The 22,615-nt window shown below is 39.4% G+C and overlaps 2 long non-coding RNA genes across 5 annotated transcripts in view; one reads left to right on the plus strand and one right to left on the minus strand.

Moving 5' to 3' along the window:
- The window catches only part of LOC144576829 (uncharacterized), a 741,704-nt gene that overhangs the window by 591,790 nt on the left and 127,299 nt on the right, over positions 1-22,615 (plus strand). The window lies entirely within an intron of this gene.
- Positions 6,798-22,615, minus strand: part of LOC118154674 (uncharacterized) — a 155,555-nt gene continuing 139,737 nt past the window's right edge. The window contains exons 3-5 of the long non-coding RNA XR_004744878.3: positions 15,945-16,074; positions 7,932-8,054; positions 6,798-6,910 (exon numbers count right to left, since the gene is read on the minus strand). This is a non-coding gene — a long non-coding RNA (uncharacterized LOC118154674). The remainder of the gene's footprint in view (positions 6,911-7,931; positions 8,055-15,944; positions 16,075-22,615) is intronic.

Genomic DNA, 22,615 nt, shown 5'->3' on the forward strand with positions numbered 1-22,615 from the left:
AGGTGCTCAGGGAATATTTGAAGATTGGGAAAATTAACAGAATCTTGGGTTTGCTGTTTATGAATAATGTGAGGTTGGAGAAGTTGCTCATTCTGTCTGGAGTTTCTTCTTTTGCAGCACCATGAGTGTTGGGTATGAGGCTTTACATTTTGCAAATTATTTTGCATTTATTTTAACTACCTTTTTAAATTTAATAATTTTTATAAAATAGGGCATAGCCCTATAATGTAATATTATCATTACTGCAATAACTAGTATTAATTTTTAAAGCTAGGGCATTGATTAAAAAAATTCCCTTTTACCTATCACATGTGCAGACTGATGCTCCTACGTCCTATTTAAGGGATTACTTTATACTTTAAAAATGCTTTATTGAAAGGGTACTTCCCAGTGTACATTGGCCAGGCTACTCATGCCACATGGAATTATGATAGAGTTGATACATGTTGAAATTCCCTTTTCTTGTCAATTATTCTCTTTTGCTACTTCCCTTCTAGGCTCATTTAGAAACAAATGGAATTTACTTTATTGCAAACTATTGAATTTCAGGTAGCTTTGGCTAGCATACTTTATCTGTGAAGATTCAATTCATAAATACATTCATATGAATAGTTTTGTAATGCCAATCATTGCTTTTTGGCATTTTTTTTCTATTTTAAATAGAAGCTAATTGAAGGTAGCTTCAAAAAATCACATCCAAGTACCTTTTCCCAAAATCATATAAATTCTGAACCTAGGACACACTTAAGAGTTTACACAGTGTAATTCAGTATCCTCATGTTAGAAATCAGGAAAGTAATTAAGGACAAGATTGGTGAAATCTATTCTTCATGGCAGAGCCAAGGTTGATCCCAATTCTTCTAACACCTACAAGAATGTCCATTCTGGTAATTAAAAAAAAAAAAAAAAAGACCAACTATGTATTCTAAAAAGAAATACATAAATTCGTAAAAAGATAGGTATTTCCAAAGTAAATGCAAGTCTCCAGGGATGAACTAATCATGTGTACAGAAAGTGTCAAGTACAGTGTAAAAGCAATTAGCAAAATTGAAATATGTTCTTTATTCAAATCAGATAAGTTAGAACGTATGTTCCTACATGATATCATAAAGCCCTTCTATTTTCTAATCTTGTTACAGCATCACCAAAGGGTATTTTATTTTCTGTCTTACTTTCTACTTTTCTTGGTTTAGTAATCCTTTTAAAGGAAAAAAAAAACTCCCTAAAATTGAAGTGAATACATTTCATGCAGCATAATCAGCTTCTAAATCTACTTAACTGGAGCCCCATCATGCATTTAGTGCACTGAATGAATGGCACAAATGGGAAACGTATTATAATGAGGACCGGGTGAATTTTGTGAGACTAAAACTTCACTTTCCTTAAATGTTTTTAAGCCTCTGATTTTGTAGTCAAGTATAACTCGATTTGCATAGCTCCTTATTTGCATTTGACCTAGACACCTGCATTGCTTTTTGGAGAATTCTACTTTTATGGTGCTTTCGAACACTTCGCTGCCACCCCACTATGACAAAATGCATTGTGCTTGCATTTTGATCTTTGAGGGGTGCACAGTGTGAAGATTTTTAACTTTTCACTTGTATTCATTTACGTTAGAACAAGTTGTTTACTTACATTACAAGGCTGTTTTGCTTTTCATGGGTTTATTTCCTTGTTCATTTTTGAAAAGACTAGTTTCTGTTTTAGAGTTGTGGACTTTTTGTGACAATAGACTACAAATTACAACTATGGATACTGTCAATGTTCATGTCAACACAAAGGGCATCCCACTTCTGCTGTACTAATATCTAGATTACATTTTTCTGTCTTCATTGATCTTGAGGAAATAAATATTCAAAACTCACGTGTCCTAAATTCAACTTAGGTTTCCCACTTCACTTTGCTATAAAACAGTGCATTACTCTAAATGCCATCGTTGTTCTTTTTTTTTTTTCCAGTTTGAAAACATGGGAATTACCTTGATTCTTTTCTTTCCCACCCTCCCACATGCAATCAATCCCAAGTTCAAATGAATTGGCCTCCTTCAGAGGAGAGATTCGGTATGTTGCTTTGCTTCTCCATTCCCATAGCCCTTGTCTCTATTCAGGCCCACATCATTCTGCCAATACACCAGTTCAGCATCCAATTTTCCTCCTTTTCATTGTAGTATTTTTTCCAGAATTAAAGTGGAAGTAGCACCCTGCCTTGTTCAACACGAGAAATGCAAAATATCCTGATTGCTTTTAGGATTAAAAAAATAAACACTTTCATGCTATACATGACATCTTCCAAATCTGGCCTCTAACTCCTTCTTCAACCTCATACTGCTCACTGATTTAGCCTCATTTGACTCTTCAGCCATACGAAATTTCTTCTTAGATATCATTGTATTGGTCCTTCACTTACTTCTGAACCTGTGTATATACTTCCCCTAGAATTCCCACTTCCTGACTGCATGGCTAGTGGTATATGTCAAGAAGAATAATGGGTTTTCAGAGTATAGGTGACAATATAGGGTGTTCATTCCAGTCTTCCCACCTATTAACTGTGGGTCCTTGACCAAGTTACTGAGGGGAACCAAGTGTCAGTTTCTCATCTCAAAATTTGTGATAGTAATACTGTCTACCTCGATGGATTTTTGTGAGGAGTATGTGTGTAAAGAGTGACGTGTTGTGTCTGGAACATGGTGATCAATGAACATTAGCTGTTATCAATGCTAATAACTGGAAATAATAAGCCATTTTCATCAAAGAAGATCAAAGCTACTAAAGATATCCTGTTGTATTTCATAAAAACTGCCTAGAGGTAAACTTGATAGCTACGGAAAAAAAAAAAAAAAAGAAAGAAAGAAAAGAAATTGCTTTTTCTCTACTATGCCTTAAATAATCTTCTAATCTGTAAGTCTAATCTGCGATTATATATAACGTAATTCATCTTCTATGGATTTCCGTGGAAAGAGCTGAGAAATTACAGCCACCAAGAACATATTGACTGCTAGACATTATTTATTTGATTAATAAATTAAAAACTTCTGAGGCTCATTCTCTTGAATTTTCTTGCAGAGGGGAAGAGTCATTGGTAATTTCCTGGCCCTACAAAGACAGGTTTCACAGGGGGCATCTCCAGAGAGGTACAAGGTGCAACTGAGTCTTTAGTCCAGAAAACCCCTGCTGTTTCCACACTCTGCCTTCTTCTTTCTTATCTTGGTTAGCCATTCCTATTATTTTTACTTTGCCTCTGGGTTCAGACTCCAGGGCCTGCTGGAGGGGACTGGGGGTGGTCAAGAGAAGGCCCTGATTTTACAAGTTCTTTAAACACTCCCTCCAGGGCTCACCCAAAGGGCTGAGCTGCTTCCTTTCTCTCCTTTCTTTTTGACATCCTCTGCAGTCAGCTCTTGTTTTCACTTTCTTTGTGGTCAGAACTACCTCCATTATTGAAGTGATCCTTTCACCCCAACTCCCAGAACAGCCATCAGTGCCTGCTTCTTGATAGTCTAGAGAGCAGGAAAAAGTCTCTGCTTCACTGTTGTGTGAAATAAGTAATTATTAGAGTACCCAAAAGTGGATGGCAAGAAGGTAAATTGAGTAGGAAGTTTCACTGGGTGATGCCAAGGTCTTTTCCTCGCTGACATCTTATGATTCTAGGTTTAGAGGCATTTTATTTTAAAATCTCCCATTGACAAAAAAAAAAAAATATATATATATATATATATATATATATACCTGTCCTCAGGTTCTCTGTATTCCATCTGCCCAGGGTTAGTTGCTACTTGGTGGGTTCAAGGAATCATCTATGATTTCAAGGGAGGGTGGGATTAAGGAGCTCTAGTCTTATTCTCTAGGACGGTTCCTGGGCGCCCTGGTGTCTCACTAAGTTGCCACCGAAGAGTCAAGATGTGGAGGGAAGGAAGAGGACTGAGGCTTAGGCTTGGAGCTTCCACCAGAGCTCTCCATTTACCATTCTTTCACCTGACAAATGTTTTCTGAGCCCCTCTAGGGGCTAGGTACTGTGCTGGATCCTTCTGGGTTACAGGTGACACAATCAACAAGGACTCTACTTCTTGGACAAGAGTCAGGAGGATGGTTTTGTGGAGTGCAGGCCAGTGGTGGGGGTAAGAGCAAATAAGACAATTTCAGTGAGTGATAAGTGCTATAAACATTCATTAATCACTTATGAAAAGAGTGATTTGAGGGGCTGCCTTAGATAGGGTGCTGCCTGAGGAGAGGGCGGTAGCTCTGCCAGGAAGTTCAGAGAGAGGGTTTTCTAGGTAGATGGTTTGAAGACTGCAGAGCTCTAAGCCAGGAAGGAAGTCTTGTGTATTCTGGAACCAAGATCACTTATGAGGGTGTCAGAGAGAAGGCAGGAGGCAGGTCACTTGGGCCTCATGGATTACAATACAGAGTTAGGATGTCAATGCTAACATACTGGGTTTTATGTAAAATTTCAAATGAAAAAAAGGATTTATCATACAATGAGTAGAATCTGGAGATAGAAACCATAAACTAGGTTGAAAAGAAGTTTAACAATCCAGTCTATTATCAATGGGCATTTTGGTTGATTCCAGGTCTTTGCTATTGTAAACAGTGCTGCAATGAACATTCGTGTACATGTGTCCTTATAGTAGAACGATTTATAGTCTTTTGGATATATACCCAGTAATGGGATTGCTGGGTCAAATGGAATTTCTATTTCTAAGGCCTTGAGGAATCGCCACACTGTCTTCCACAATGGTTGAACTAATTTACACTCCCACCAACAGTGTAAAAGTGTTCCTTTTTCTCCACATCCTCTCCAGCATCTGTTGTCTCCAGATTTTTTAATGATCGCCATTCTAACGTGGCACATATACACCATGGAATATTATGCAGCAATCAGAAATGATGAGTTTGTGTCGTTTGTAGGGACATGGATAAATCTGGAGAACGTCATCCTCAGCAAACTGACACAAGAACAGAAAATGAAACACCGCATATTTTCACTCATAGGTGGGTGATGAAAAATGAGAACACAAGGACACAGAAAGGGGAGTACTAAACACTGGGGTCTATTGGGGGGAAAAGGGGAGGGCCAGTGGGAGGGGGAGGTGGGGAGGGATAGCCTGGGGAGAAATGCCAAATGTGGGTGAAGGGGAGAAGGAAAGAAAAGCACACTGCCATGTGTGTTCCTACGCAACTGTCTTACATGCTCTGCTCATGTACCACAAAACCTAAAATCCAATAAAAAATTAAAAACAAAAAAAATACAAAAATTAAAAAAAAAAAAAAAGAAGTTTAACAAAAGTACTTATGAATTCTGTTGGAAGAGTAACTGCAAAATCACAGAAGGGCTGTGTTCCGGGCCTGCGGCCGGGCCAGGCTTTACCTGATGGACCAGGCTTTACATGATGGTTGGAGGGGCTCACAAGACATTTGTCCATCCACCTACACTGCCAAGCCCTCCTGCCAACACTGTAAATTGTTCCTGCAATCTTCCTCCGGCACCCTTTACATAGAAAGGTTACAGGTTGTGCTCACTTTAAAGGAGAAACTTTTAAAAGGATTCTGTTATCAGAAAGCATGTATAAGGGTGTCTTTGGAGCTGAGAGACAATAAATTAATAACAAAACAGAGACCCAGTGGCTAAAAGTAAAATAAAATAAGAACCCTACTTGATGTCAAGTTTACTTGGTAATGTCTCTGCTCTGATCTTGGCCTTCATTTCCATTATCTATGCCTATCAGAAGAGGCATTTCCCTCTGCCCTTGGCTCTTGCTGTCATCTCTGGATTTCACCGCAGCTCTCTAGGCATGGGTGTATATTTTTCATATTCCTCCTAGTCCTCTAATCTTGGGATGGGAGACCTGCTCTGCTGTTCTTGTATTCTTCTCCTGGAGCCTCCGTGATGTCCAGCTTAACATCTGTCTCACCCTTGCTTATGGACTTCCTGGGGCTAGACTACCTGCCTACCAGTCCGAGTTCCTAAGTACCACTGCCCTGGATTCTCCTCTTCTTTCCACCATTGCAGTAGGGACCACCCTCTCCCCATCTATTCCACCTGCCCCAGGACAGCAGAAGCTGCCACGTGCCAGAGGAAAGAGCCCAGACTCCCACATTAGCTCCGCTTGCTCCATTGCAGGGTTGTTTGCGAGGAATAAAAGAAAGAAGAATTTGAAATCCAAAGCATAAACCACCTAACACAATGCCTGGCACATAGCAAGTGCTCCAGTTGCATTAATTTCTTTTCATCCCAAAGGGCAGCTCCCAATCTTCCTGTGAGTGTCTCCTAGCTGGTTCCATCCTCTGGTAAACCCCAGTTCATGGCCAATGTTTCCAAAAATAAGTAGAACAACAGCAACAACAACAACACTAGCTATTTATTCAGCCCTTATTGTTTTCCAAGGGTTGAAAAGCATTAACTCATTCTAACATTAAAATGGCCTTCTATGGAGATAGCATCAATGCCTTTCAATAAATGAGGAAACTGAAGCTCAAAGATCTTAAATAACTCATCTGGAGTCACCCATTTATATGAAGAGCTGGAGCTGGGGCTCTAGGTCACACATCACAGACTCTGCTTTTGACGCTTTTAACCAAAGGTGCCTCCTAAGACAGAATATCAAGAGCTGATTAGCTCTCTTGGCTCTGAGCAAGTGCTCAGGTTTCACACTGGGCATCTTCTGGAAAGGCACTAAACCCTAGTGCTTCAAAATGTTATTTGGGGATGATGATACTTACTTTCAACACAATGTAATAAAGATTAATTAGCGAATGTTGGTAAAGCACTTTGAAGGGGAGTGATTTAGGCATAATCACAAGTCTTACCTCTCATTGATCTTGAGCATCCTTTTTATTTGGTATTGATGCATTGTTATTGACCAGCTGGATGGCCATTAATCAGGCTGGCTCAAGTCTTACCATTTCCGAATACATTTCTGCAAATGGGTAGTATAAGTTATTTTTGTCATAATGCATGTAGGCTTCCAACTGTCATTTTAACTGAGAATTTGAAAGGTTGAATTAATTCAACCTTCAATGACAGTTTTTTCATACTTTTATTATAGCTATTAATACATGGTTTTATAATTTATTGCATTTGTGTCATCCGAGGCTTCTACACTTGAACTCTTTAGAGCAAGGATTATAATTTCTTAGTTATCACCAAACGAATGGCTCCAGTAAGTGCCAAACATAATGTCTAACATGTACTTCAGCCAAATATTAGTTGAATGGATGGGATTGTCTAAAACAGTTTAGTATACTCGAGGCAGACTCTGTTGAGATGGGGTTTGAGGACAGACACTTAAAGACAATTAAAACTTTTAGGTGGTTAAATTATCCATTTATTTTCTCTCCTCACCTGTTGTATACTATACTAGTTCAGACATGGCATTTTTTTCTCTTACTATCCCACACCCTCTGGCAAGCAGGAAGAAAAGACGAAAGAAGAAGAAGGCAGCAAGGTTGTGGCTAAGGTGAAGTTCTCAGTATCAATCTGAGTTGGAAAGGCTAATCTGTGTAGCCTGTGATCAACCTCTCCACCAATATTGGCAGCACCAGGTAGGCTGAGGTGAAAATACTGGAACTTTAGCACAAGAAGAAGCTCTGTCTCCATGTTAGTAATGCAAAAATGAAGCAGAACATACCCACAGAACATGGAATCTATAGGACCCTCAGAGACCTGAGTAGCCTCTTCCCATGACTCATCTGCTTGGGGGACTGGGGGAGAGTGCATTGCCAGAGAGCCCACATTCAGAGATGGGAAGCTTAATTCACCCTTCGATTCATTCATCACACAGTTTTAAGTATCTACTACATGCCAAGCAGTGTGTTATGTATAATGTATGAAGTATTGAACAAAACAGATTCAGACTTGCCCTACAGGAGTCTACACTTCAATGGAAAGGAAAAAGCAAGACTTGAACCCTTCTGCTGACTCCCACTGGATGCTCCTACCTGAAGGCCTCAGCATGAATCAGGACTGGAGGCCATTCTCCTTCCTTCTCTTGGTCGGTGCCTCTCGACTTACATCCTCCCAGAGAAGCTCAAAGAGGTGTTTGACTTTTTTAGATAAGGTTCCTATGCGGAGAGGGAAGAGGGAACGGGGAAAGAGAGGAGAGGCAGAAAGAACATACTGTTTCTCGCAGTATGGACTCCAGAGAGTGTTTCTGCAGCAGCACAGAATGCCCTGGTCCTCATATGCCCTGCAGTACCTCACTGGAGACTGGTCCACAAGGTCAGCCGATTCCTGTCCAGCATATCCTGAGCCTCCTCCTCCAGCCCTATCTCTTTGTTGGCACCTGCTTCTTCTTGTTCCATGGCTTATAAACTAGTTCCCTAGATCTGTAAATGTGGGTGATTAATATCGTTAGCCATTGTTCCAATGAACCTGGGACAATTTCTTCCTCTTTCTATTATTATATCATGAATCCAACTTGATGGAAGCTTACAGGACATTAAAAAATACATATATAGGTTAGGCGTGGTGGCTCATGCCTGTAATCTCAGCACTCTGGGAGGCTGAGGCCATTGGATCACTTGAGACCAGGAGTTAGAGATCAGCCTGGGAAACACGGCAAAACCCCATCTCTACTAAAAATTAGCGCAGCATGGTGGTGTGTGCCTTTAGTCACAACTACTTGGGAGGCTGAAATGGGAGGATCACTTGAACCTGGGAGGCAGAGGTTGCAGTGAGCTGGGTTCTCACCACTGCACTTCAGTCTGGGCAACAGAGCAAGACTCTGTCTCAAAAAAAAACAAAGCATCTACATATATATTTTAGTTATGTAAATAAATTTTACATGTATATATATAATTTATTCATATAACTATAATATATATGTAGATGCTTTTTAAATATATATTATATATATATGTATATATATATTACTTCAGCTAAAGAGACACTGGTCTATGCCAAATTCCTCCCTTATTGCATCAAAGACATTTGTGAAAAGAATCCTCTTCCTTAGGCTTTTAAAAAAACCTGACAACATGCATTGACCACTCTCAGGGTTACAAATTCATAAAAGATTCAAAGACAGCAGCTCTCCTAAGAGGAAGGAGGCAAAACTGTGTAGGGAGAGAAAGGGTCAATGGAACTACAGAAATCTGGGATTCCTAGCTCCAAAATGACCCCCAGGACCTTGGGACTATCTTGGCATCTCTTCATGTTGCTGCACACGAAAATGCAAACACGAGTGGGGCTGAGATGTTTCCTAACTCCTTCAACTTACCCGAGCTTCAATTGGCCCAATGATACTGCAGCATCTTGGGCTCTAAAAAGACAGTCCAAACTGGTGGTAGTGCTGAAATTATTTGGAATAAAGATTTACTTTCAATAGCTGCCAAACAGATTAAATAGCATAGATACTACTCTGTTTTAGTCTATTTTTTATGACTTGAACTATTGCAAGTATACCCCATCCAGCTCCATAATTGCGTAGCAGATTGTTGAAGGGTAGTTTTGGATTGCTGCAGATGGTGCCACCTACAGCCAGCCCTTCAGTTCTTGTTTACTCTGCCGGTAGCCTTGGTCATGATCTTCCAATAGCTCATGTAGGAGAGAAGAGGGAACCATGCGGCCTTTTTGTTCACAGTTCACTGACAATCAGCAGCCAGTGTTATATTGTCATGGATACAGTGGTACAAGGGGTGGGCAACTGCTGATTTTGCCAAATTCATTTCCGTATTATTGCTCAGGATACGTACTGAAGAATAGAGATACATGGTATATGTGGCAAAAACATATTAAAATGATCACAACCAAAGCCTGTTTATCAAATATTCAAGGCTGCAATAATTATTGATGGATAGTTCCCTTTAAAATTATAGAAACACTTGTTCAGATAGTGCCAGAGCCGAATTTAACTGAAATGTCTAAAAGTGGCTATTATCATGTTTCTAGGTTATTTTTACTCCTCTATGTGTTGTGAATGGGTTTTCAGAGTTTTCATTGCTTTAAAAAATTTTTTAGATAATAGCAAATCTCAAAAAGTTCTTTCCAGGTCCATGATGTTTTTTGTTTGAAGGCCCTTGAAACAGTCAATAGGTATTCAAATAATATTTATGATCTTACTGATCACAATTCTTCTCCTTCTCCTTCTCCTCCTTCTTTTCAGGACAATAAGAGCATATTTTGGAAAAATTATAAAGTAGCAAAAAATTACTCTGCGGTCAATGTACTTTTCAAAGCAAAATGTTTAATATAGAGAGAAAAGAAATGCTTGACTATTTAGATATCAGGTATAACTAACGTGTTAGTCTCTAACAAATTGTAGGTTACACTGTTTGCATGTCTAGACTAGCAGGGTAGTGGAAATTTTATGCAATTGCTAAGATGATTCAAGCTCCTGTCTGATTTTTTCAGGTAACTGAAGCAAATACATAGGTAATATGGGATAATTATTAGATAATTATAGATGCTTTGGTACACCATTTCATCATGAGAATAAAACCGTAACTTATAGTTCAACTACAGACTCTGTTATGTGATTGTAAAATTACTGAAAGTAAGAGAGGGAGATTGAGAAAGGGAGGCAGAGAAAGGGAGAGGATGAGAAAAAGGCAGAAGAAGAGAGGGAAAGAAAAGGAGAGACACAGAGAGACAAGGCATCCAGGTACATATTATGAAGAGTAATAAAAAAAAATGTGTTGGCACATTTTGCTGTCCTCTGAGATATCACCAAAGGCACGAGAGTGATTTGGCTCAGTGTTGATTGATGTTATTATCAGCAGTATACTCTGTGAGGGTTTTGCTCATTACAAAGTGAACACCTAGGAAACTCATTCACCACCTGGAGTTTAATCTCTCATGGAGCCTAACATGGGGGTGGGGTAACCATAGAAGAACATTTCAAAGGAGGAAGAAAGAACTGACTAAGGTTAATGTATTTTTGATGGAGAGATCAAATAATCTATTCAATACGTAATAGATTTGAAGTTAAATATGTAAGGATTGCTTAGAACATAAAATCGATTAAATATCTAAAAATAAGTATTTAATAAATACATTTAGTAGATAAAGTAAATCTATAAGAAAAAACAGGTTTATTAAAAATACCATCACAGATTTAACAAAATTACTGCTATGGTGCAGAGAAATTTAGATTTTTTTTTAAACCTGTACAGTCCAAATTCTAATGATGGCATTTGTGACTGAAAAATCTTTAAAAGTTGATTGGATGAACAAAATTAGACCAAAATTCTGTTCATCAAACAAAATGTCTGTGACATTTTAAGTCATGGCCATGAAAGTGACCAAGTTTGAATTTTTTTATTTTGTTTCTTCTTGTCTTGTAAGATATTTCTAAAGTCGTTGTCCAAGTTTCTCTTTTATAATGGGATTTATTTGGAAAGAAGAAAAATAGAAAACATCTGATGTTTGAAGGATATAAATGAATTAATACTAGGTAAGTTTTAAGATTAAAAGAGAAAAGAAGGAACAGTGAGCTATACTCTCCTCAAATATTTTTTAAAGTGACATACTATATATATATATATATATATATATATATATATACACACATACGTATATATGTACACACACTATATATATAATGGTATACATAGTACATATACCATTTCTTCCAGAGGTAAGAGAAATGATGATGACAACTTCAGGTCATGATAAGAAGGTCAATTGCTTGTCTAGACACTGTCTTCGATGACAATAAGCATTTTAAGATAGTAGGAAAGCATATCTTTTTCAAAAAGGTAACTAAATAGGGTGCTGAGTTCTTATATTACCGATAATTGACCCTGGGATTGAAAGTAGAACATTTTCCTTTCAGTAACTGGCTTGTGCATCCGACTAGATACTGCCTTCTCCTTTGTAAGTGAAATTCAGAGAAAAGAGAATAATTCTGGTTTTAATGAAGGTGATGCATTAGTAGAGACCACACATGAACAGATTTCATATTCATTATTGTGTTAGATACTATATGGAATTGATGATGACCTCTTTCAATAGATTATATGCAGCTATATGGACTAGACAGTATTCACACTCAGTTTTATCTCTTATTTTTAAAAATCCTCCTTTTATTCTTGGTTATTATGCTTTCTTATTGGATTTTGCTGTCATTCATTTGTTTCTACTTATACTTTTATTATCAATGATACATATATGATATCTCATAAGACACTGTAAGCATTTCTTTTTGTTTCAGTTTTTTCTTATTGCAAGGGTGAGTTTTGTTGTTATTCTGAGTAGAATTGATCCTGCTAAAGCATGCTGCAGCTAGCTGAATTTAAACTTCATCAGGTTACAATGCAAAAATATCACAAGAGTCTTTCATCTTGTCTTTTGATGAGCACAGCACAAAGTAGGAAATGTTCCCTGTTAGCGCTGACTGCCAGATTTCTAACCTGGTGCCCTAATTACACCCTTGCAACATGAACGCTTGTCCATTTGCACATCAGGTAGAGCAAATCCTGCAGCACACTGAGGGGCTGGTGCTGTCAAGTAAACTAGGACAGTGGCTAAATGACTCTGTCCTATAATCTTTTTTCCTAACGTCTCATAATAAAGATTTTCAAACACATCACGAAGTTTTGAATACCTGTGTACTTTCCACCCTGCATTCTACCATTAACGTTTTGCTACACTTGCTTTATCTCATATCTATCCCTCTATCCATCCTGCTACCTGTAGGCAATCCATCTAATTTTTGAGATGCATTTCAAAGTGAATTGCAGTGCTGTTTTTCTAAATACCTCAGCTTGCTATGATGGTTTTGATGAAGAAAATGGACGCATTTCTTCCAAACAACTCTGAAAAAGCAAATTCTGAGAGACAAATAAAGGTAGAGGAAATTATTTTCCAGGAACAAAGATATGGGAAGAAGTAAGTTTTGAGATGCCACACAAGGTCATTTTATGACACGCTGTTCTATCCTGCTGCAAGTGATGATTAACATGTGAGAATTGCTAGTGGATTTTCTTGTTATACCACTAAGCAGATAGAGGAAAATTTTGTTTATATATGTTGTTAAAAGCAAATAGTAGAGTCAGGATGGCCTGGGCTTAAAATGACATAAAAGTTATCATTTTATTAGACCATTGTTTTGCTAAAATGATAAGCATTAACACATGTAACAAAGAGATTGAGATACACGTTCATTTCTACACATTGTTACATTGTTCTTTGGCTGCTCAGTGACTCAACCTTACTTGGTAAAACATGGTTGAGTGTGTTACAAAGCAGTGCCAGGGTGTGGAAAGTGAGTGGAACTAGGAGTTCTGAACAGGAGATGTTAGAACAATCCCTTTGGCAGAAATTCTTAAATTGGAACCAAAGATAAATTATATAAGGCAGCCCTCAATCTGCCACGCACATAGAATTAGAGATAATTTAACATTGGGGTTCTTCATGTTTCAGTGATTCAGGAATTGATAAATGGGGCAGGATGGTGCATAATGTAAAATGATTGTACTGTGCGACTTGTGTGGCAAAGAAAAATACACACACTCCTGTTGCCTAGGGGTGGAGGATGATGATGAAATGGGAGAGTTCCCTGATTCCCCTTGCAGGATTTGTAACAGAGACGTGCCTCGCCTGTTGGGTCACTTAAACCCCTTGAAGAAGGGGGAGCATGCAGATGGACAAGTGCAGAGGCTGGGGCCAGCACTTTGGGCTGGTATCTAGGGGTAGGTACCTGCAACCGTGGTGTTACAAAGCTTTGCCACCTGCGGATGGCTTGAGTGTTAACCAGCTCAGTGGACCCCCTGCCTTTTCACAAGGGCAGAGGGCCACTATGACCACTTTCTGTATCCTAAGCACTTGCCCAGCATCCTGGCACAATAAGGTCACACGGACTTGAAGGATGAAGGCGAGGTTTTATGGATTGGTGAAGGTGGCTTTCAGGGAGATGGATGGGGAACCAGAAGTGGGGGATGGAGTGGAAGGTGATCCTCCCCTGGAGTTGGGCTACCAAGCAGCCAGATTCCTCTCCCACCACCCCCAGGCGAACTCCTCTCAGTATTGAGATGTTCCCCCTCTTCTCCCTTTCTCTACTGTGTTGTTCTGCCTCTGTCTGCTGGTCTGCTGGCTTGCTGGTCTGCTCAGGTTCTCAGGTTTGGGAGTTTACATGGGTGCAAGACAGGGGACATGGTGGCCAAAAGGCAACTTTTTGGGCTTGAAAACAGGAATGCCTGTTCTCATCTAGGACTGCAGGTCTCCAGGCTTGAGGGTGGGGCCTTTGCCAGGGAACCGCTGTCTCCTACCCAGTATTTTCCCGTCTGTTGTCCCTATCAATAGGATGGTGGAAAACATCCATGGAAGTCTACAGAGGTTGAGTTGTACCCAACCTAAGGGTAAGTCAGAGGAGGAGGATTTGAAACTCCACCAGGGTTAGAAAAAGAGAGTGTTTCAGAGGGTTACAAAGAACAGAGAGAAAACTGATTCTGGTAGTTGAAGTTTGGAAGGGAAAAATGGCCACTGAATAGGTAAGGAGAAAGAATGGGAGGTGTACAGGCCTTTTCCATGAAATAACATGGCATTTGGTCTACCTGCTCCTCCAGATGGGGGATCTCTGATTCTTACTTTTGCCCGGAAGTATCTACACATCCATGTGTAAGATCACATGGATATTAGGTCTCATATCTTCCAGTCAAGGCTCCCCAGTCCTTCTACCCATAGAGATCTTGTGCCTGATGATATACCCACTCCCACCTGGGAAGCTGACACAGGGCAGCATCTGGAGAGAAGGAAAAGGACAGTGGCTATCAATTATGTATTATTTTGGTTAAACATCGAAATATCACAAAATAAGAGGCCTGGAGGAAAGTCAACCTTCTAACTTTAAAAAAGTTTAAGTGATTCACCTAAGTTCATACAGCAAGTTAATTAAAAGCACCAGGCTTTACCTTTACTTATAGTCCAACTCGTTAAGAGAAAGTGAGAGATGAAGAAAAATAGAAAGGGAAGGAAAAAGAGAGAGAGGAGGAGGAGGAGAAGGGAGGGAGAGAACAAGGGAAAAAAGAAAAAAAGAAAAATATAGGTAAGACATCCCCCAGTTGCCGAAAATATTTTATTTCTTAATTTTTTTTTTTTTTTTGAGATGGAGTTTCACTCTTGTTACCCAGGCTGGAGTGCAATGGCGCGATCTCGGCTCACTGCAACCTCCACCTCCTGGGTTCAGGCAATTCTCCTGCCTCAGCCTCCTGAGTAGCTGGGATTACAGGCATGCGCCACCAGGCCCATCTAATTTTTTGTATTTTTAGTAGAGACTGGGTTTCACCATGTTGACCAGGATGGTCTCGATCTTTTGACCTCGTGATCCACCCGCCTCGGCCTCCCAAAGTGCTGGGATTACATGCTTGAGCCACCGCACCCGGCCCTATTTCTTAGTTTTTAAAATATAATACACATGCTCACACACACAAATACTCCTTTTTATGGGCAAACTATATTATTCATTTAAACATACGAACTCTTACTTTCTCCTGGCTAAACAAATGACTCAATTTCATAAATGACTGCAGTAATTACTTTAGACATCAGTTATTCACCAGTATTTTTATTAAAAAGAGAAAAGATCCCACTATTTTTAAATGTCCATAAATTCTAATATTATCTTTAACTTCCCCGTCTTGTTTTAGTTTAAAAGATTCTGCCATCCTCCTGACCTCTAACCATGACTGGGTGAGTGTTCTCAGCTCACGGAGGCTGCAAGCTGTTCACTTGTAGAGAGCGATACCAGACAAACACATTCAATGCCTTCTTCCCTTCCTTGCTCTCCTTTAAATATACTATATGTATATAAACAATTTTCTAAGAAGAAAAATCAAGAATTAAGTAATTAGCTAATTTAGATAGTTTTTCTCAAAACGTCTGTAGGAGAGAAAAAAGACTATTTCTTGACATTTTCTGGTAAATCCCTCAAAAATTCCAAATAGCCCCTCTTTGCCATCCAGGGTCCACAGCTGATCACCCCACCCTCCACCCTCACCCTCAGACAGCCTTACCTTCCGTTCCTTTCACCTGCACTTGACACACGTTAACTCTTTGCTCCACAAATGTTCATCACACTGTTAATAAGAAATGGTTCTAAATCGATAATATGAAGATGCATGTCTTCTTCTCCCCTGTTCTTTTCTACAAAACAAAAGTCAATGGTAATCTACTTTATAGTCACCTTTGTGGGAACCCTTTTTTTTCTGCTGGATAATGGAAGAAATTTGAATTTTAGCAAAGGCACAGTTTAGAATAGGTACAATCAATAAGCAATAAATATAGCCCACAGAGATTTTGAAAATGAAAATATTTCTTACATTATGCCATTATGCTTGCTAAAGGAAAAAGGCCCTTCCCTGAATATCAGAGAAAAGAATAAATGAGGTAAATTAGATTTATAAGTTTTCTTTTGGACCTTTGCCAAAAGACACTCATATGAATGCATTCTTTATTTTCGTATCTTATATAAGGTTTTCATATTTATGTCAACAATGGTTACAGCATTGTGCAAAAGGTGAAGAGACCATAAGGCTAATTATAGGGTATACTTTTAAAAATTTTATGTGATTGGCAAAAACAGATGTTTTTCTCTTTGCTTAGTGTCATCTGTTGCTTTTATATCATTTGTCCACCCATCCAGTCAGCCCAGCCAGCTAATATATAATACATCCGAGACATGTGCTAGGGTTACAAGAGGAATGAGACACGTTCCCTGTCTTGAGTAAGTTCACAGGGTAACAATATGCCCTGACTTTCAACTCGGGCTTCACCCCAGAGGTTTATGTAAGGCAGTCTGTAAGGCCAGAGGACAAATATGGCATGTCTTTCTGCAGCTTCACTCTAAGGCTAAGCTATTGAGAGCATTTTTGCTGGGTGAGGTGAGATAACACCTGTAATCCCAGTACTTTGGGAGGCTGAGATGGGTGGATCCCCTGTGGTCTGGAGTTCGAGACCAGCCTGACCAACATGGAGAAACCCCATCTCTACTAAAAATACAAAATTAGCTGGGCATGGTGGCACATGCCCATAATCCTAGCTACTTAGGAGGCTGAGGAAGGAGAATCACTTGAAGCCAAGAGGCAGAGGTTGTGGTGAGCCAAGATCGCACCATTGCACTCCAGCCTGGGCAACAAGAGTGAAACTCTGTCTCAAAAACAAAACAAAACAAAAGTAAGTCACTTCCACATTTTTATAGATAAAACAAATGTGAATATTTCATGGAACACAGGCAAAATTTGCAAGGATATAATAACATTTAGGAGTAAACAAAGAACCTGACAGATATTCTATGATTCCAGAGGAGGGCCAGCTGTTTGGGTCAAACCCCCAGAAGGAAGCATAGCAGGCATAGATGCACCAGGGAAGCGTGTGGGGACTTATACCACCTGAGCAGGTAGAGCCAGTCTGGGAAGGGCTTCAAATGCTATGTTGATGAACTTGAACTTTGTCCCAAAGGCTCTGGGAACCCTCCCTGAGTGAACCAACACAATGAAGCTCTCCAAATAGTTTCACTCTTATTGGTAAGCTGTTATCAGGCATTGTCTAAAACTTGTTGAGGCAGCAGAATAAAATGGATATCGTGCTATAAATGGTGAGCTAAATAAACCTCCCTTATGGGTCCACCAACCAACCAATGACGATGTAAGTGCGCTTGTATAAGTAGCTCAGGCTATCTGAGACTCAGACACCTAATCTACTAAAGAGAGAAAACGATTTCCCCTTTTGCCCTGTCAGGGTCATTGTGTGTCCCAAGGGACACTATGTCCATGAAAGCTCTAGGTAAATCGTTGCACTGAACAATACATTAATGAGTCATCACAACTGTGAAATAAAAGCACTCTGTAAATATTCTCATAATTTGTATGTGTTTCCAAATCCGGCTTCTATTATTTTTAATTCCCATAGCATGCCCTTAGTCACAGGATTAAGGGGTCATGTTCTTTCAAGACTTGTTTTTCTTTGTTTGCTTTTTATAACATCTAAGTAGAGCCACTAGTGCAATAATTCAGTAGTAGCTCAATAAATATTTCTTGCATGACTGTTCCTATGGCCGACTGCTTTACATCCAGCCTTGTTTATGTCCCCATCAAACAAGTGAAATCTCCTTCTCTCCCCTTTTCTTGATGTTTCTCAACTCTGTGTTCAGAATGATGCTTTGATCTTGTGCTACCTGAGACCATCTGGGTATCTCTGTGTTTCTAGAGAGTCATTCATCTCAGGGCTTCCTGATCACTGTTCTCTGTATTCTTTTTCTTTCCTTTTTTTTTTTTTTTTTTTTTTTGAGACAGAGTTTTGCTCTTGTCGTCCAGGCTGGAGTGCAATGGTGTGATCTCAGCTCACTGCAGCCTCTGCCTCACAGGTTCAAGCAATTCTCTTGCCTCAGCAATTTGAGTAGCTGGGATCACAATTGCCCACCACCACGGCCAGCTAATTTTTGTATTTTTAGTACAGACGGGGTTTCGCCATGTTGGTCAGGATGGTCTCGAACTCCTGCCCTCAGGTGGTCCACCTGCCTTGGCCTCCCAAAGTGCCGGAATTACAGGTATAAGCCACTGTGCCCAGCCTGTTCTCTGTATTCTTTTACCCCATTCGCTGCTCTCTTAACAAATAAATGTAACCCCAGTTTCTTTTATGTTATCATTATGTATTTATTAATACAGCAAGAATTAAATGTGTCCCTACATGCAACATAAGATTTTGGGAAAATAAAACTTTTTGTTCCTGGCTTGAAGGTGCTGCAGAATGGTGGGATGAATGAAATGTAGGTAATTACTTGTAAAGCAGTGCAGAAGGGCTAAAATATGTGTCAACAAAGCATGCAGGCTTTCCAAGCAGACACTGACCAACTCTGCCTTGGAGAATCTGAGGCTTCACACACACACAAAAAAGGTGGCATTAGAGAATCTCAAATAATGATGACTGGTTTCTTTAAACTCTTCCGGTCATGTGTAACCAGAAGAGTTTTAATCCATCTAAAACTATTTCAGATGGATCTCAAAACGATAGGCAATCCCTATAAAATTAAGTGAGGAAATCAGGATATTGAGAAAATAGGAAGAATCAAATAAAATAAAGGCATGGTGAGATTAGCCCACAAACAGTAAAAAGAGATCCGTAGGCTCACTAGAGATGGGTCGCAGATTCTGCTCTGAGCTAAAGCAAAGAAGAAAGCCATGTGAAATGAATCAGAGTGTGCTTAAGATAAACACAAACCAGCCCCAGGAGATCTCAACTATTCCAGGTACTGAGAGACATTTCCTTGGTGGCCTCCATAGAGAAAATCCTGCAAAACATGACAAACAATACTTTCAAACAACATTGCTACAGTCAAGAGGGTAGCAAATTTCATGGGTTTGTTCTCACATCTTATGGGAACCAATGGCAGAATGTCCATGCCAAGTTCAGTAAAAGCAATTCTGTGTTGCCAGGTATACAACTCAGAACAATGATATAATTTTGTCAGGTGGGGCTGGCATTCGGAGCTGAAGGAACAAGATGAACTGCACAGAGAGTTGTGAAAGTGCCTGAAGTGGATGTAGAACCAGCCAGAGTTTGGCACGGCTGTAGTGTAAGGTGTGTCTGGGAGCTCCTGCTGCCTGTAGGATGGAATCCAAACTCGTTAGCATTGCAAACAAGGTCTCTGATGATATGGCTCCGTGCCTACATTTTCTGCCCTAAGCATCACTGCACCTCATCCCCACCCTTGAACTATAAGATTCAATCTTTCTAAATGTTTAATTTTTTATTTCCTAGATATCCCATGCTCTTTCATGCCTACATACCTTCGTTTAGGCGAGGCTTTTGGTCCAGATACTCTACCACTTACCTATCTCTATCTGCCAGGTCTGTTTCTCTTGCTTTTTCAAGACTCACCATCCTCCATCAGCTCCATAAAGAACCTCCTAGGTTGCTTCCAGTGCCTCTGCTCTAGATTCCATGATGCCCTGGCCTATCTCCTTTGTGTCCCTCATTAATTTTGTAATTGTATGTATGTGGATATCTTTGTTTTGTGTCTAGTCTGCAGAAATGTGATAAGATTCTATCTCATTCATTTGTGTTTCCCTACCACCTAACAGAATGTCTTACCTAAGTAGGCATTGCATAAATATTTGTGGAGAAAAAGAGAAAAGGAAGGGAGGGAGGAGGGAGGCAAGGGAAGGAAGGAAGGAAGGAAGGAAGGAAGGAAGGAAGGAAGGAAGGAAGGAAGGAAGGAAGGAAGGAAGGAAGGAAGGAAAGGTGATTGAAGTGACAGGTAGGTGATGATATTGAAGTAGTTAGTTGGCTGAGAAAAGATTGCAGAAGAGTCCATATCTATGCTAAAGATTGTGAACTTCATAGAAAATGGAGCACCAATGAAGATGGTTACATGAAGGAGTTAATGGGACAATTCAACATTTAGGAAGGATATAACTAGATGTGTTATAATAAGACCACTTGGTGCTTATTGCAATTTCCCTGGTGTGAAATAGTGCAGATCTGAACCAAGACAGTATAAAGAGCATGAAGAAAAAAATGGTTAAGCTTAAATTGTTAACCTTGGAACCAGTTTTTTTTTCTGAAACTGCTTTAAAGACACTGCTTGACATATACTTCACCAGCTTACCAAGTTCTTTTCCTGCTCATTATTTATTATTTTTAAATTAAGATGTAATATACATGAAGTGCAGCAATCTTAAATACACAAGTCAATGAACTTGGTATATTTGTACAGCTGTAACTACCACCCAGATCAAGAGAAAGTACATTTTTTTTTTCGTATCAGAGGGCTTTTCATGTCACCTCCTAGTCAATATCACTCCTCAAAGGTAGCTATTATTTTTATCATCATTGATTAGTTTTGCTTGTTCTTTATGTAAATAGACTGCATAGAACACACTCCCTTATCTCTTTCTTCTTTGTTGCTGCATGTGATTATAATTCATTCATTTTCATTCATGCATAGTATTTCATTTTATGAATATATCAAAATATTTATCTATCCTGTTGATGGGCATGTGTTATTGTTTTTCCAGTTTGTGGCTATTTTGAATAAAATTTCATCATTTTCTTATCTTAAATTGTTCCATGAGTCCTACTTGGACTATAAAAGGCAATTATATTGCAAAAAGTCTTGGGCTTGGAATCTAGCATTGGCTCTGACAGTTATTAGCTTTATAATGTTGGCAATTTATTTCACAAGTTTGTCTCGGTGTTTTCAGCAAAATGTGGATAACTCCCTGAACTCACTCGATCCTAAAAAGTAAGTGGGGCCAGATCTAGTATGTGGGGGATGGAGGCTGCATGAGATTATCAGGAGGGGAGTCTGATTCACTCACTGTTGTAGCTGCTGAGCCTGACATGTATTTAACGCCCCCAAACTGTTGAATAAGTAAATGAATGTTAATAATAGTTGATAATTTTACCATTAATCTTCCCTGTCTAAACAATAAGCCTTCCTAGTAGACTTTTTAGTCATATACCAAGCCATTATGGGATTCATGGATAAGTGATTAAAATACATATAGTACACAAGCATGTTCTAGTGACTCCTACATTTATCTTAGCTGAAATATGCGATGTGGACATTGCTCAATTTTTGCTGCTTTCTCAGTCACTGTTTTCTTAACGTGACATTCTACAAATGGAGGGACTGTTGTTTGAACAGGCTTTGGGCCCTGTGGAGTGCTTCTCAACACTGACTTTTATGATTGAGAGCAGATGTTACTTCTCCTTGTGTTTGGCTTTTAGTGCCATTTTAATCCCATTCCACCAAATGCACTTAGCTCTTCTTATTCACTGTAAATACTTGTAACATTTACCAAATATGTGCATTTGTTTAACATCAGCCAATTTGCGACCCTGTCTTTCAGAGGTACACCTATCTATACTGCTGCTACCTTTCCTTGAAGCTTCTGGGTAGAGATCCTGTTGGTGCTCATCAGCTCAATGCCAAAACAACTATTTACTGAGGGAATGATGAAATCAGCCAGCTGTTTGGGTTTCATGAGACAAAAATAACTGCTTTGACTCCTGTAGAAAGAATGACAGGTTTTTGTTTTTGTTAAGAGAGGGGCTCACTCTGATTAAAGCTAATTTTCACACTTTATGTTAGCCAAAGAGGGAACATTATGAAGATAAACAATGAAAATTTGTTAAATTTGGAAACCCTTTCCTATGTCCCTTAATTCTGAGTCAAGTCTGACTTTTAAGAAATTTTGTCTAATCAATTGTGAGGCTCCTATGAATGGTTAAGGGGCCATTCAGCTATTGGTGCCAAACACCAGACTCTTCTCAAATCCTAATTAGGCATCTCTTCCTGGGTTTTCTATAGGAGATGAAAATGTAACCCATCCCAAACAAACTCTTTTTTTCTAAATTTGTGCCTTCTTTTCTATACCCTTCTTGGTGACTGACAATACTGCTGTGCAAACTGGAGGCCACTCTCCTGGATGCCACCTCACCCACACCACATGGGGCCGTATTGAACCTGTGACTTACTTCCGTGGCCCCCGCCTCTTTATCCCTCTCCTCTGCTCCCTCATCTCCCGCTCCCCTTCCACTATCATAACTCCAGCCCTTTGCATCATTCTCCTGGGTTATTGGTTTTGGTTCCTTTACTTCCAAAATCAACCCCCTTCTATTTTTTTCCATACTTTTTTTCAACACATTTTTTTCTAAAATTAATACTAAACAATGCCATTTC

The sequence above is a fragment of the Callithrix jacchus genome, chromosome 6 (genome assembly GCF_049354715.1).
Source record: "Callithrix jacchus isolate 240 chromosome 6, calJac240_pri, whole genome shotgun sequence".
NCBI classification, from domain to species: Eukaryota; Metazoa; Chordata; class Mammalia; order Primates; family Cebidae; genus Callithrix; species Callithrix jacchus.